This window comes from Poecilia mexicana, unplaced genomic scaffold (genome assembly GCF_051168715.1).
Source record: "Poecilia mexicana isolate PSO_F unplaced genomic scaffold, ASM5116871v1 scaffold_19, whole genome shotgun sequence".
Taxonomy (NCBI): Eukaryota; Metazoa; Chordata; class Actinopteri; order Cyprinodontiformes; family Poeciliidae; genus Poecilia; species Poecilia mexicana.
In genome coordinates, this window is record NW_028263388.1 from 12,219,927 (window position 1) to 12,236,192 (window position 16,266).

The window sequence follows — 16,266 nt, forward strand, 5'->3', positions numbered from 1 at the left end:
CCGCCCCTCAAGTCCGATACCAAAACAGTCAGAGAGGATTTAAATTGAAAAATAGCACCGCTAAAAAAAAATAATGTCAGTGAAAAGAAAACTGCCAGTGTGAAAGCTAGTTATTTTAATCAACAGTATATATTTAGAGTTCTAAGTATTTTTTTTAATCAATTATTGTTTTACTATCAGTGTAGTTTTCAGTACATTTATTTCAGAGTAATTGTTAATATTTTCAGCTGCAATTATATTTTTCAATGCCAATATTATTTTCCGGTTTCATTTTAAGCTGTCAACGTTTAGTAACTTCTCTTGCGTGAAGATTTTTTTATTAGTTTTTTTTTTTTTTTTTTTTTCCACATTGATTGATAAAGTGGCTGCCAAGAAACAAGATGTGTATGTTTTATTTTTCCATTGCCTCTGAGGCATAAATATCTGAGCGGTAAGGTGACTATCAGCTGATTAATACACAGTAAAAACTGCTGGGTTAAAAATAACCCAATACGTAACCCAGCGCTGGGTCAAATATGGACCGACCCAACGCTGGGTTGTTTTAACCCAACTGGGTTGGGTTGAGGGTTTGACCCAGCACATTGGGTCATGGCAACTAACCAAACGTTGGGTTAAATTGACTTGTTTAAATTGGTTAAACTGACCCAAAATTGGGTTGAAATTCATAACCCAACACAAGGGTTATTATACCACTATAGTTGGATTTAAAAAAAATTATTTTAAATTTCACTATATAAAAAAAGGATTAAAAGGCATATGAATTTAAAGCTTCTTTTATTTTCACATGATACATATATAGAGCCAGCAATTTCATTTACAAAAGTTATAAAACATAAGTAGTTAAATCACTTCAATTCATTTGGCTACAACTCCAGAAGTATCTGTTACTCCATATTAGAAAACATTTAATGAAAAAAAGTCTGTTTTAAAGCAAACTACAAGTAAACCTTTCAGCCATTAAACAAGGAGCATTTTTAACGACACTTTAGCATTTTGCCAGTCTCCCTGCATGAGGACATACAGGTTGTCACATTTTGTAGATGCACCACCAGGTTTGTCCCAACCTGATGGAGAGAGAAGACAGAAAAAACAGGCCATTAGTGATGAACTTATATAAACAGCAAACAATTTGAGCATAATTCAGAGATGAATGTTGACTTACAGGCTGGATATCAATGAAACCTTCTGAACTTCCAGGTTGATGGGTCTGAAACTCTACTCCCAAATGTGTAAGTAGGGAGGAGTACTGGCAGCAGCGTCAGGGCTACATCATCTTGTCTGTCTGGCAAACATAAGCTTGTGTTAAAATGTTAAATGTTAACAGTTTATAAACATCTCTTCAGCTTTCAATACCTTAAGGGAGAAAATTCATGTTGTTGAGAAGACGGCCGCTCCTTTCTCTTCTTGGCCATACAAAAGATCTTTGTTGAGAACAAGAGAGAGAAGACACAAAAACAGGCCATTAGTGAATTTAAAGGTAAAGGGCTACATTCTCAAAAACTAATTTCTGACTGATTCTAGTTTAACACAAAACCTCACTATTGAATGTAATGCAATTATTTAAACGATCTGAGCATGATTCAGAGATGAAGGTTGACTTACAGGCTGGATATCAATGAAAACATCTGAATTTCCAGGTTGATGGATCTGAAACTTCTCCCAAATTAGTAAGGTGGAGCAGGAAGGGGTACTGGCAGCAGCTGCAGGACTACATCATCTTCTGTATCAAACATAAGTTAGTGTTAAAATGTTGCAGTAACTAGAAAGCATGAAAACATTTTAGAGAACATTTCTTCTGAGCTTCAATACCTTGAGGGAGCAGACTCATGTTCTTGGTCATGCAGAATGTCTTCCTTGAGAACGAGGAGTTTCGCTTAATTCTCCTGAAGATCCTGGATGTAAAATTACAAAATCTATCAGAAAAGAAAATCACAAATCAAACTTTAAGAATGACTGAATTAAATCTTATAGCTGTCTCCACTGCAAATAACTTGTAATTAGCCAGCAATTTCAAATGTTCAGAGTAATTTTATGTTCCTAAAAATAAATATAGCTCTTAATAAAATAAAATGACACATATAATTTAATTTAGAAGTAAAACTTAACACAAACTTAGTGCTGAATAACTTTCAGCACCAACTTTAAATAAATGTATTTGTAATTAATAGTAACAATAATAATAAAATGAGCAAACATTAACATTAGATATTGTCTTAGTTTTGCTTTTAATTCGTTGCCGAAAACCAGCGGGAGTTTGAAAGCAATGTGCCGGGAGACGGTCGTTCTCTCTCGGCTTAACGAGCCGCTCCGCCCGGTCAACTGACTGAGCGGGAGAGACGAGCAGGCGGCTGGAGGGAAGCGATAAGTCCGAACACGTCCGAGCATGTTTGTAATTAAGCTATATGTTAATAAACCGAGCGCATAATTCAGGTTTACACAACTAATTTATCGCCTAATAACTTTGCAAAAGTTATTTTATTTTCAACAAGCATAATATACCCACATTATTAAAGCTCTGCTCGCTCTCCTCCGCCATTACTGCTGGTGTTCGAACACGTAGCCTCAGCCCGCTGACGATGCGCGCGCATATTGCAAAAATCAGGGGACAAACCGTCAACTACCTTTTCTTTTAAAACTAAATCGATTTTTAAAAATTTGACTATGTTAAGTTATGAACAAATATGATTGAGGTTATATTAAAAACTGAATTTAATTTACTTGACAAATTGTGCCCTTCCCCTTCATCTATTTTTCCCCAACATCCGTGTTGTAGCAACACTGAAGCTCTTTGTCAGAGCAACCTGCCATAATAAACATTTCAAATAACCATAAAAATAAATATCAAACATGTTTGAAATAAATTCAATTTATGTATAAAATTCTATTAACGTTGAAACTTTATCTTCTTTTTACTTACCATGTCTTATTTCAACGTAGAGAAGAAGTCCGATATGCAACGTTCACAGTCATGTTGAAAATGGAGGCTTGTGAAGAGGGGCGTGGCTTCTTCCAAGTTTCATCTTTAACCCAACCGTTTGGGTAAATCTACCCACCCAACTCCTGGCCCAACAGAAGTGTGCAAGATGTAGACTTCCGATAAATTTCTGACCCAACTCATGAGTTATGAATTTTGACCCAATATTTGGTCAAACTAACCCAACCTATGACCCAACAGCTTTAACCCAGAAATTGGGTTATGAAAATAACCCAGCATTTTTTACTGTGTAGGAAAGTATTAGGAAAGTATTCGAGTAGAGGCTTCAAAAGATGAGAGACTGAGGCAATGCGCATCAGATCAAGGCACATTCATGTGTTAAAATGGTCCAGTCAAAGTCTGTTCCAAGAACCAACTAAGAATCTGAGGCAAGACCTGAAAATATCCAATCCAAGAAGAATAGGAAACTGACTCTCTGGAAGTGCAAAGCTGTTCGAAACATACATCCCAAGACTTACAACTGTACTCGCATTTACTTTTGCCACTGCATACATGTGTACTTATTTGATCGCAAAATAAGATCTGAATGAAAAGATAGGAAACTTCACACCAGCATAATTCAGTTTGAGGAGCCATGTCACTGGAATAGTAACCGCATCTCTTCAGTTTCTTCTTTTTAATTAATTCGGCAACGAAAAACACTTCCTCTGTTCAGTCAAAGGTGCCAACGGTCTGATTGCGTCAGTAACCTCCCCTTTCCGAGCGCACATGAACACGCTCTCTTCAGACCGGAGTAACTCCGAAACAGCTTTCGTCAAGGTCAGCTGGCACAGTTCAGCCCCGCTGAACACGCTCTAATTGTCTCCACAAGTGAACACTGCGAGAGCTTGTTTCTGACTGTGAATCATCCATAATGAAAGAAGCTTTTCCTGTCTCGTTTCTATAAAAATAAAAGCGACAAAGAGACTCGACGTAGCATACGCTGCTGATGTGCGCCGTGTCCTTGGACAATTCAGTCCTGCTCACAATAAAATCACATGCACGTTCGCTTCAGAGCATCTCTAAAAAAAAGGAGATGCAAACAAAACGTTAATCGGCACAGTAAAAAGAGTATGTTTTTACACCGACTCCAACCTTATGGGGGGTTTGGTGAAATCAAATTTAAAGCTGCGCAAGGTTGAAAATAAACAAGACTAAAGAGGCAGAAAATCAGCAAAACAAGCACAGGCCCTATATGGAAACTGAAGAGCGGCACGTCGGTTGAGTGATTGGTGATTAGGAGGTGAAGGTATGATTCACGTCCTTAAATTAGCTCCTTTTGACGAGACCCCCCGGGGGGAAGCGGAAAAGGAGGCTGAATGGCTCAACCGAAGTGACGAAACTGCAGTCTGATGCTCAGAAAGAGGAGTTCTTCATGTGACCCGCTGACCTCGGTTAAAGGCTGCCGCCACATTAAAATGTTCAGCTCTTTAAAAGAGTCTGTTGGATTGCAGAGATTCATAGACGTACAATGAAGATTGAGGGCTGAATTACTCCTCTTTTGTGGTTTCTTCTTATTTACCCCTGACTCTGCTGGGCCTCTGCAGCAGCACATAGCTGTTTACTCTTGATCCAAGCAGCCAGTCCTTTCATGCAATCTCTTAAGGTGGTCTCGATCAATGACGCTCCAGGCTCTCTGAAGGTCTGTGGCTTCTTTTTCACTACACATAAACATAACGTGACCTCTTCAGAGCCTCACTTGATTTTTTATTTTTTTTTCTCTTTACTTGTCTGTGTGTTTTAGCCTTCATTCATGGTTCCCATAAAAGCAGGGAACGTCACTTGGCTGATCTACAACTTTGTAACAGATTAAACTCTGAGCAAACCCCCCTGAGGACGGCTGATTTGGATTCAAACAGATCTGAGTTTGTGCATGATTAGCAAACTCTTGTGTTTTCATGTGTAGAAAATGGACTGGCACAGTCAAAATAATCAATACAAATCCCCCCCATATAAAGAATCGCCAAAGAATCGTGACTAGAGGAGCTGATTTTCTATTAGTTCTCTTCTACTATATACAGACGTGGTGAAAAGAGTTGGACCGTAACAGAGATGTTAAGTTTTGCAGAGAAGGAAATTTTGTGTTTCACAATATTTCACAAATCAATTTGTTGCAAATAGCTATGAGAACCTGGGGGTTTGGGGGGGGGGGGGGCAATCACTTAATTTCTTAACTTAAGTTTAGTACAGACACGTCATCAACACAGGTCCCTCAAATTATGCCAGTTTGATTGATGTTGAAACATTTCAACCACGCTTAGACATTCAAACTCGGAATGAACAATATATCGCAATTAACATTGGTATTGGTCACCTCAAGAAAACGTAGCTGATATTAATAACCGATGTTTATTTCCATTTTGATCCTGCTTATATATATGTTTTGGAAGGGGAGGCGTTGAGCATGTGATATTTGTTTGGGCATTTGACAGTGATAGTGACACACAGTACACGACTGTGGCATGTTTAGCTAAATTAGAAAGAGATTTTCAGTTATCACTCACAGTCAAGAAAGGGAAGAGAAGCAGATATAATACCATGTGATATTAGTAAATATTGGTCATCGGTCATAGCAGCAATATTGAAAGCGGAAATTAAGTACAAATAAAACTTTTCATTTTGATGCAGTTCAAACAGAATGCAACACCGTCTTTTTCTCATGCACTTCTATTCCGCAGAACAATTTCAATAAAAAAGGGGCAATGTCAACTTCTTGAGTCAGCAATAGTACCAAGAATCAAAAGCACAATGCCCTGTTCGATGTAATTTGGTACGCTATTTCGTCTGTTTCCATTGTAAAAGCAGACCATATAACCAGCCCGTACTGAACCCACTGTTTTGGACTGCCTTCAGTTGTAGGTCTATAAGACAAGGGTATGGTTAAAGCAGAGCTACTGGTGTCGCACAGCACAGTTCAGTGACTGTACAGGTATGGCACAACTTTAGGCATTTGGGTTTAACCCAGTGACAGTCGAACTGATGGTAGAAATGGTTTTCTGAATATTATGCACCTTAAAATAGCGTACCAAACCACATCATCCCATACCACACCGCTCAGTGGAAATGAGGCGCAAGTAATCACTAATGCAACAGTTTTGTGGCTCGTCCAAGACGTCAAGCTGAGAGGTTTAGCTGCTACAGAAAAGGCTTCAGCTTGTGAGTATCATCTCCTCAGGAGGAGAGGATCATGACTCCGGCAGTGCAGAGCTTGATTGCCACTGGCAGCAGGAGAATGTGAGTGAGTCGAAAAGGCAAATATATTGGTAAATATATTGTCTGCCTGTGTCTTGCTAAAATATTGCGAGCACACTGAAAGAAAAGGACACGCTTGAGATTCAAAATTAGTGTTTTTGGCAAACTATTGAAACATTTTAGAACGTTATGAAGCATCACACTTGTGCCACTGCTAAAACTTTCAGCCACGGCTTGAACACGCCGCTTATTTTTTTTCTGCGACTTTCGAAACAAGCTGTTCAGCACAGGTACAAAAACAAACAGGCTCCTTCATTGTTGGTGAAAAGGGCAAGATGTGATTTCTGTTTTCTCCTCTGAACAGGCAACAAAAACACGAGTTAACCTTTGAATCATATCGTCCTCTGAGAAAAAAAGGAAGTGTAGCTTTGTTACCAATGCTGTCAGATTTATAATTCAAACCATTGGGTAGATTACGCTGAGCATAATGCCAGTGGGCAGTTGCTTGACTTAAATATACTTTTTTCAATATTAACTGAATTATGACTGAAGAATTTTTGTGTTTGAAGCTTTAGAAACGAGTTGCCTTCATATCCTTCACACCTATATTCATCAAAACAGTTCAGGTTTCCGTACTTTGATGACAATAAATGAGGTACGTTCATTGCCAGTAGCAACAGTCTTCTTTGTAAGACAAAAATTTCAGGAAGTTTTTTTTTTAGAGAGGCTATCATGAGGAACACAGCACCCAGATCAGGGAGAACGCTGAAGATGGTTCCTCATCTAAACACTGTAAACCTACCAAAACCTGCCTGTCCACCTAAACTAACTACTCAGAGAAGGAGAAATTGTTTTTGGAGAAGTAGCCGAGAACTTTAACTCCAGAGGAGCTGTAGAGACCAACAGCTCATGTGGGAGAATCTGTTGATAGGATAACTGTTAGCAGAGAAAAATCATAAGAAGTCTCATTTTATGCCACAAGCCGCACAGAAGACGAAGCAAACATGGAAGAAGGTGCACTGCTCTCGTCAGAAGAGACTGAAATGTTATCATTTGCTCATTTGTGGAGGAAAACAAACACTGCACATAATCTGGAACGCAGTACCTCCTTTGGTAGTGGCAACAACATGCAATGGGAACGCTGGACTACCCCGAAAAAGGCGGAGGTCCACTTTTCAACAGAACACGCAGCAAAAGCTACGCTAAAGCTGCTTAGATCAAACCATTTTCATCTGTTAGATTGGCTCTGTCAAAGTCTAGACCTAAATCCAATTGAGAATCCAAATCCAATTTCACCAAATCTCCCAATCAGTAGATAAGCTTGAGGTTTTTTTTGGCGAATATTTTTAGCCTTTAGATTTTCAAAGCTGATAGAAACATATAAGCAGCTGTCAGTAATACAAGAGGCGGTTCTGCAAATGATAAAGCATCATGTATCCACCACTTCATGGTTATGTGCACAACATATATTTCCAGCTGAGTAAATATTGCGAGAAAATGTAAAAACTTTCAAACTACGACAAAGGCACTGCAAAATCCTCTGCCCCTCAGGCCTGGATCTTTGCAAAAAAAAAAAAAAAAAAAAACTTGAAAATTACGGATCATTTTACAGGACTTCTCAAACGCTCCCAGGCAGATTGATATCTCTCTGTATATGATTTTGCCAGATAGATTAAGTTGAATTGTGCGAGCATTTCCGTGTGGTTCGTTGTAACTTGTCGTGTCCGTGGACATCTAAATCCTGATGAAATAAAATTAAAAAAATATATATAATAAAATAAAAAAGGAAAAAGGAAGCAATTATGTTCTGGTGTTTCGCGCTGCTTGCGGCGTTTTGTGATGGAACCGGGGCTCTTTGCGGACCGCTCTCCCATTAGCACCGAGCTGAAGTTGAAGGTTGCCCGCCAGGCTGCGGCCAGGGCATCGCTCAGACTGGTGCTGATGTTGCAAACAGCGGCTTCCAGATCGACCCCCTTTCCCTGCCTTCCCCTCCCGCCGCCTCCCCCCTCCCCCCATCAGCGATGCTCACTGCAAACACATCGCTACAGTAGTAATACTACATGAACAGATCTGTGGGAAGCACCCCTCGTCTGGCCTTCTCCCCCCCAACCCCAACACCCTGTTCACTAAAACGTCGCCATCCAACACGCAGGAAACGAACCACGTCGCATTGTTTGGGTAGAAAACACATAACTTACGCGCTCCAGCTGATCGATCCGTGGATGGCATCCCTTTTTTTTTTTCTTTTTTTTTTTTTTCCACCCCCGTTGGTGGAGGCTTAGCTCCTCCTAAAGCAAAAGCGCGTCCTCGCTTATTGTTATTCTCTTCTTTAATTTGATGTAGCGGTGAGTCCAGGTGGAAGCCCGCTCTGCTCCTCTTGTGGCGCGGCTCAGCACGCCTCCTGGAGATGCTGCCGAGCAGGACTGAGGAGCTCCACTAATGTGGGATGATGATGATGATGGTGATGATGATGTCGCGGGAATAGGAGCGTTAGTTTCCTCCTAACGAGAACATGCACCGCCTGAGTCACCGTGTATTTTCCAGGCAGAGTCCAATCTGTCAGCAGCACGCTGGAGTGGAAGGTGATTTATCAAACATTTAAGTCCGGCTGGAATTTAAATTTGAACAACATTCTTCATCCTCCACGGGGTTGAAAAGAAAAGAGAAAAAAAAAAATAGCGTGGAGACAACAAAAAAAAGCATGAATCTATTTATAGCCCACGCTTTTCCAACAGCTTACATTTAAAGACACATGCCTCTTCCAAATGCTACATCCTCCATACATCAGCTTTGTTTGTTTTCGCACCTTCTGTTTGCAGGACTGTGAGGAAAAAACGTGGCTGGAGTTGTTGGCACCGGATCCACAGCGAAGCGCCGGGATCTGCAGGCGTCTTTTACAGCCATAGGAATAATGTGGGTCAATGCCCCACTTATGTGTAGCACAAACTGTTGTCTTACTTCTTCCCCTCATATACTGGGGGTTTCATTTTCAATAAAGGTTTTTCTTAAAAAAAAAAAAATCTGTTAATAGTACAGCTAGTAGATATATAGTCTTCAAATCTAACCTTTGTGGCAGTCGGAGAACACAGCACCTGAGTGAAAACCAAGATTTGTTCAAGTAAGAAGGAAGCATGGATGTGAAAATTATCAATAAAAAGAACATGGGTAAAGATAAGAATGTATTACAGTGGAAAATAAACCCAGAATACCGAGGAATTCAGAACTAATGTGACAGGAAAGAACGGATTAGAATGGCCCAGTCAAAGTCTGAACCTTAATCAACTGAAAATCTATGGCAAAACTTGGCAAAAAGGTTGAAAAAATAAACAATTCAGAAGAAAAACATCTGATTTACATGAACCTGTGGTTCAGCTTCTGACCAGAGCACAAATTATTTAACCCAGAAAACCCTTAATTTAGGCTAGATTAAATCATCATTAAATTAGATTTTTATAGTGTTTTTATTTCCTACATATTTGACTGTCATTTTACTTTTGTATCTGAAATGCATTCCTTAAAACAATTACTTTATCGAGGCACTAGATGGCAGTGTTGTACACAATAACTCTTCACTTGCAAACAAACGTTTTTATTCCTACAGAGTGATCAATGCAATACACATCTGAATTTTTACAAACTTTTTTCAAACTTCTGTTCCTTGCAAAACGATTTATATTCCTTTAACTTTTTTTTCATATTATGTCATGATGCAACCAAACACGTTGATGGGTTTGATTGAAAATGCGTAGATATTCGCAATGTACCGAAAAGAAAATGATTCATGAGTTTCAAAATATTTTCAAAATAAAAATCAGAAGTGTGGCAAGCATTTGTAATCATCCTCCCCCAACCGTCTCTTTACTCTGATTCCCTTAAGTAAAATCTAGTGTACAAAAGGCCAATTAACGCAGACTGGCCAGCGATTACGATGTGGAAAACATTAAAGTGGTGTTAGGTTAAAAAGTTAACTCCGACGTTTTTGGACCAGTGTTCATCCAACTGCAAAAGTGCCAAGAAAAAGATAGCCCAGTTTAAGGAGCAATCAGGGAAACAGAGGAAAAGTGTATGCTAACTTTTTATAAGTTGAAGAGATCCATAGCTCACATGGAAAAATACATTGATAAGAAATCTAACCAGGCCAGAGTCATAGCTGAAAGAAAGTCATGAAGGGACACATCAGTCCCGTAGAAGAAATTTCTCTGGTCAGATGAGACCAAAGTTGAGTCTTTTCACAAAAAGAGGAAACGTTTTATGAGTTGCCTCTTCACAGAGGAACATTCTAGTGATTGTGGGGTGTTTTCCCTCAGCACAGACAGGAAAACTGGTCAGAGTTGATGGAAAGATGGATGCAACAACATACTGCCCAATCCTGGAAGAAAAGTGTTAGACTTGAAACTTGGAGAGATCTTTGCCTTTCAGCAGAACAATAATCCAAAAGTCAGAGCTGCAGTGGAACATGTGGTTCAAAGCATGTTCTTGTGTTTAGATGGGCTTGTCAAAGTTCAGACCTAAATCCAATTGAGAATGTCTGGCCAGGTTTGAAAACTGATGTATGAATTCTACCCATTCTGTCTGAGCTTGAGCTATTACGAACAACGGGCAAAATCTGAGTTTTCAGATGTGTAAAACAGATAGAGGAACAGCCCACATGACTGCAGTTTTAATTGCTGTGAATATTTTTTCCAAGACTCTGTAAATACCTTCAAAGTACACTAACATATTTTAATAGCTGAGATCCAATGAACTGTTGACATGGGTTCTTAGGAAAATTACAATACAACTGCAAATGTATCCAAAAGAAAGATATAAAGCTGTTGGTAGTTTTTCTTAATGTTTTTTTTTTAGTTTGTCATGTGGTGTGGGTGTTGGTGGTGAGGAGAGACCGCTGAGACCCAGGTTATGGTGATGATGATGAATTTAATGGTGAAAAGTAAGCTCCACAGTCCATACAGGCAGCACGGCAGAGACTAGCACACAGCTAAGTACCGGTAGCAACTGATTCATCAGACTCGACGGGAGCAAGCACAAACCAGGACTTTACAGTTCAACTGGCGAGTGACAAACTACGACAAACGACAAGGACCCGACTAGGAACACAGACAACAGGAGGGTTTAAATACACACGGGGTAATCAAGGGAATGAGACACACCTGGGGAGCAATCAACGGGGAGGACAGGACAGAGACTCACAGGGAAACAGGACTGAACACAGAAAACTCAAATATAAACACACAAAAATACGGATCTTGACAGTACCCCCCCCTCAAGGGCGGATACCAGACGCCCACAAAAACAGAAAAGTCCAAAAACACAAAACAACCCAACAGGGTGGGCGGAGGGGCGACGGAAGGAGGGCAAGAGTCCATAGAAAAACAGTCCAACAAAAAACAACCCAACGGGGTGGGCGGAGGGGCGACGGAAGGGGCCAGAGTCCAGAAACAGTCCAAAACCAAAAACAACCCAACAGGTGGGCGGAGGAGCGAATCCGGCGGGCGTCGCCGGCGCAGAAACCGGAATCCCGGAGGCGGGTCCGGCGGGCGTCGCCGGCGCAGGAACCAGAGACGTGGAGGCGGGTCCGGCGGTCTCTTCCGCCGGCGCAGGAAGCAGAGACGTGGAGGCGGGTCCGGCGGGCGGCGTCTCCGGCGCAGAAAGCAGAGACGTGGAGGCGGATCCGGCGGGCGGCGTCTCCGGCGCAGAAAGCAGAGACGTGGAGGCGGATCCGGCGGCCGGCGTCTCCGGCGCAGAAAGCCGAGACGTGGAGGCGGATCCGGCGGGCGGCGTCTCCGGCGCAGAAAGCCGAGACGTGGAGGCGGGTCCGCCGGGCCGGCAGGAAGGCAGACTCAGGAAACTCGGGCGGAGCAGACTCAGGAAACTCGGGCGGAGCAGACTCAGGAAACTCGGGCGGAGCAGACTCAGGAAACTCGGGCGGAGCAGACTCAGGAAACTCGGGCGGAGCAGACTCAGGAAACTCGGGCGGAGCAGACTCAGGAAACTCGGGCGGAGCAGACTCAGGAAACTCGGGCGGAGCAGACTCAGGAAACTCGGGCGGAGCAGACTCAGGAAACTCGGGCGGAGCAGACTCAGGAAACTCGGGCGGAGCAGACTCAGGAAACTCGGGCGGAGCAGACTCGGGGAGCTCTGGCTCGGGGGAAGGCTGCGCTCCGGCAGCAGGCTCGGGGAGCTCTGGCTCGGGGAAAGGCTGCGCTCCGGCAGCAGGCTCGGGGAGCTCTGGCTCGGGGAAAGGCTGCGCTCCGGCAGCAGGCTCGGGGAGCTCTGGCTCGGGGAAAGGCTGCGCTCCGGCAGCAGGCTCGGGGAGCTCTGGCTCGGGGAAAGGCTGCGCTCCGGCAGCAGGCTCGGGGAGCTCTGGCTCGGGGAAAGGCTGCGCTCCGGCAGCAGGCTCGGGGAGCTCTGGCTCGGGGAAAGGCTGCGCTCCGGCAGCAGGCTCGGGGAGCTCTGGCTCGGGGAAAGGCTGCGCTCCGGCAGCAGACTCGGGGAGCTCGGGCGGCTGCGCTCCGGCAGCAGACTCGGGGAGCTCGGGCGGCTGCGCTCCGGCAGCAGACTCGGGAAGCTCGGGCGGCTGCGCTCCGGCAGCAGACTCGGGAAGCTCGGGCGGCTGCGCTCCGGCAGCAGACTCGGGAAGCTCGGGCGGCTGCGCTCCGGCAGCAGACTCGGGAAGCTCGGGCGGCTGCGCTCCGGCAGCAGACTCGGGGAGCTCGGGCGGCTGCGCTCCAGCAGCAGACTCGGGGAGCTCGGGCGGCTGCGCTCCGGCAGCAGACTCGGGGAACTCAGGAAGCTCGGGGGGCTGCTCGTCAGCAGCGGGCTCGAGGAACTCAGGAAGCTCGGGGGGCTGCGCACCGGCAGCGGACTCGGGGAGCTCTGGAAGCTCGGGCTGAGGTGGAGTGAACGGTGGAGGTGACGGAGCTGGAACAATTGAGGTATGTTTCTCTTGAATGAAAGAATCGTAGAGTTCAAAAACTATTTCCAATATGGCCGGTTGGTTCTTGAACTGATGCATGAGGTGGAGGTAATCCGGTTCCGTGAGGGCGTTCCAGCTTACTGGGTCCATAATGGAAGCGTTCCTCACCAGTTCAGGTCGGGTCCTTCTGTCATGTGGTGTGGGTGTTGGTGGTGAGGAGAGACCGCTGAGACCCAGGTTATGGTGATGATGATGAATTTAATGGTGAAAAGTAAGCTCCACAGTCCATACAGGCAGCACGGCAGAGACTAGCACACAGCTAAGTACCGGTAGCAACTGATTCATCAGACTCGACGGGAGCAAGCACAAACCAGGACTTTACAGTTCAACTGGCGAGTGACAAACTACGACAAACGACAAGGACCCGACTAGGAACACAGACAACAGGAGGGTTTAAATACACACGGGGTAATCAAGGGAATGAGACACACCTGGGGAGCAATCAACGGGGAGGACAGGACAGAGACTCACAGGGAAACAGGACTGAACACAGAAAACTCAAATATAAACACACAAAAATACGGATCTTGACATAGTTATTTTAGATGTATGACATCACCAGAGCACCCTCACCTAATGGTGCTAAAAGTCTTGAAGCCCAACTTGATCCCCCATGTCCAGATTGGCTGAAAAATAAATGAAACTTTAAATCACTGTTCTTTCATTTAGATCTACTTTTTTTTTCTCAGGACTCTCATCAATGTTTTTTTTTTTAAGTGACACCAATGATACTGTGAAACTTCCATTTATCAGTCTGAATATGTAATCAGACTACTATTATCCTTTGTCGCGTGAAAAGAAACTCACCATTAGTGTCTCGGTCATTACACTTGTCAGAAACACTGTTAAGCCCGGATATTTACTAAATGGCATTTCCACAGGTAGTGCATGGAGCATTTTATTCCTGCTCAAGTGGAAACTTTTGTTTGTGTACAGAGGAATGCAAGCATTTGCATTTAGATGCACCTTTTAAATGCAAAGCGATCACAGCGGTAACGGTCCATCGACGGTTCCCCCGGGCCTACAGAGGATTTTCCACTGGGGCTGTTATTGTCCAGTTGGTCACCCTTCACGCAGCACGGCTGTGACAGAATGCCCAAACATTTAGGCCTCACATGCCTGGGCAGTTTGTTGACTGTTGGGAATTGGAGCTGACAACTGGCAGGACTGGAGCCTGATGGGGTGCGGAAAAGTACTGGTGGTAGCCCGAGGGGCCCCGCCTCCCCCCTGACCAGTACAGTTCCCATTGAGGCAACTTTGAAGAAAAATAACCTCTAGTTTCAGGCTAAAGTAAGATCAAGCTTATCATTATATTGTGTAAATAGAATTTTATGTCCTTCATGGGTTCATTATAAACTGATTCAAACCTTGTTGGAGTGTTACGGATGCAGCTGGAATGGACAAGTATCTGTTTATCCCTGATGCTGATCATATTTCAGCACCTTCTCTCGACCTGCTCACATTTCTGAAAATCAGCAAAAGTGTCTTTGTAAAGTCTCTGCAAAACTTTTTTTTTTTTTACTGATTATCTTCAATTCATTAGTTCAGGTTTATCTAATGATCCAGACAAACTTTGTCATAAAGAAAATATTGTTAGTGTACATTATTTCAGTCTACTTTCTACCTGTCTATAAATAGAAATGCTCATACTTGTCTCATTCAAAAATGGCCCCAAAACAGTTCTGTGGGTACTTTTGCGAACTGTTTCAAACGTTTGTTGAAGAATGATCCTCTTCAGGTTTGACTGTCTGAATATTACAGATGTTGAACTAGTAATTATTAAATTTAGTGGACATTTTCTAAAACAAACTGTGAACTAGCCCTAGTTTGCTGCGAAATTGGAAGTTACAGATCAGCAGTATCAACTGGTTACTGACTGAAAATACAAAAAAGCATTGGGAAACCGTATCGACAGACTGTATTTTGTCTCCACTCTTTCACCCCCTTGATGGCCTGGGGCTCTGACCAGTGAGGCACGTTGCCACCAATGCTAACAACTCAGGGGTGTCCAAAGTGCACCACAATTAAAAAATACAGAGAATCTGTCCTGCTGTAAGCACAGAGGGTTGATGCAGGTCAGCACTTTTCTAAGAAAAATCTGAAAAGAGTGAGAGTTTCATTTTTATGTTATTAACCATGTTGCTGTTTTTAATGACTAAACTTTGCTAAATAGAGCAAGGCCTGACCCTTGCCCTGTGCTTGTTCCCCATCACAACATCTGAGGACAATGGACCCAAAAGAAATTATCATTAGTACAGCAATTGTACAAGACACTTTTTGTGTTCAAGATCAACAATGATTTCCATATCACTGCTTCATTAAAATCTTGCATGTTTAGAGTGTTACTGAAGATATAAAAAATATATATATTTGTAGAGAAATTCATTTTTTGTGGCCCTTGAGTGCTCTCAACTCTTTGACTTTGGCCCTGTTGGCAAAAGGTTTGGACACCGCTGCCTTAAGTAGACAAAACTGAACCAACCGAGCTATTCTGAGCGTCTACACTGTAAAACACGATAAGTGGACTTTACTTTAAAAATGTGTACAGACTTGTTGCCTCGAAAAAAAACAAAGTTTCAAAATGTAAAAATGTTAGTATGTGCAAGTTTACACACCTTGACTAACTTGACCATTTTCAGTAAGTTATAATGACATAATAATACATGACTTAACTGAAAATTCTAAGTTCCTGGCTCCTACTTTTTATGTTTCTCTGCTCAAAGATTGACAGAAAACATAAAGAGCAGTGATAGTTTGCTCACTTTTTTGCAGTAAAACAGTCATACTTTAAAGCATTTTTACCTGAAAAGACCCTCAGCTTTTCAAACAAGTATGTTGTGCAGTATTGCAAACCTAAAGTTTAAGTACTGCGAACCTAAAATAACCCGATACATTTTGTTTAGTTGTACATGAACTAAACAGAAAATACATCTGGACTTAAAAGTCATATGCAAATAAACTACTTTGTCAAAATAACTTTCCATGGTTAACAATACTCTTAAACGTATCTAACATGTTATTCTCAGCCATTGTTTTTCTTTCTACATCACCAAGAGCATTGTATTTGTTACATACATTAAAAAAAAACATAGTGTCATCAAATCATATTTTATTTTTCAAAACT

At 42.7% G+C, this 16,266-nt stretch overlaps 1 long non-coding RNA gene across 3 annotated transcripts; it reads right to left on the reverse strand.

The window, feature by feature from the left end:
* Nucleotides 1–757: 757 nt before the first annotated feature.
* Nucleotides 758–3,708, reverse strand: LOC148153664 (uncharacterized). 3 transcript variants are annotated; one of them, XR_015761477.1, is made up of 6 exons: nucleotides 2,918–3,708; nucleotides 1,810–1,892; nucleotides 1,603–1,720; nucleotides 1,354–1,421; nucleotides 1,163–1,282; nucleotides 758–1,064 (listed from the first exon to the last, which is right to left on the reverse strand). It is a non-coding gene; the product is annotated as an uncharacterized LOC148153664 (long non-coding RNA). The 3 variants fall into 3 exon arrangements; XR_015761476.1 differs by lacking the exon at nucleotides 2,918–3,708 and having other exon boundaries at nucleotides 1,163–1,278; nucleotides 1,810–2,254; XR_015761475.1 differs by lacking the exon at nucleotides 2,918–3,708 and having other exon boundaries at nucleotides 1,810–2,254.
* Nucleotides 3,709–16,266: the final 12,558 nt, after the last annotated feature.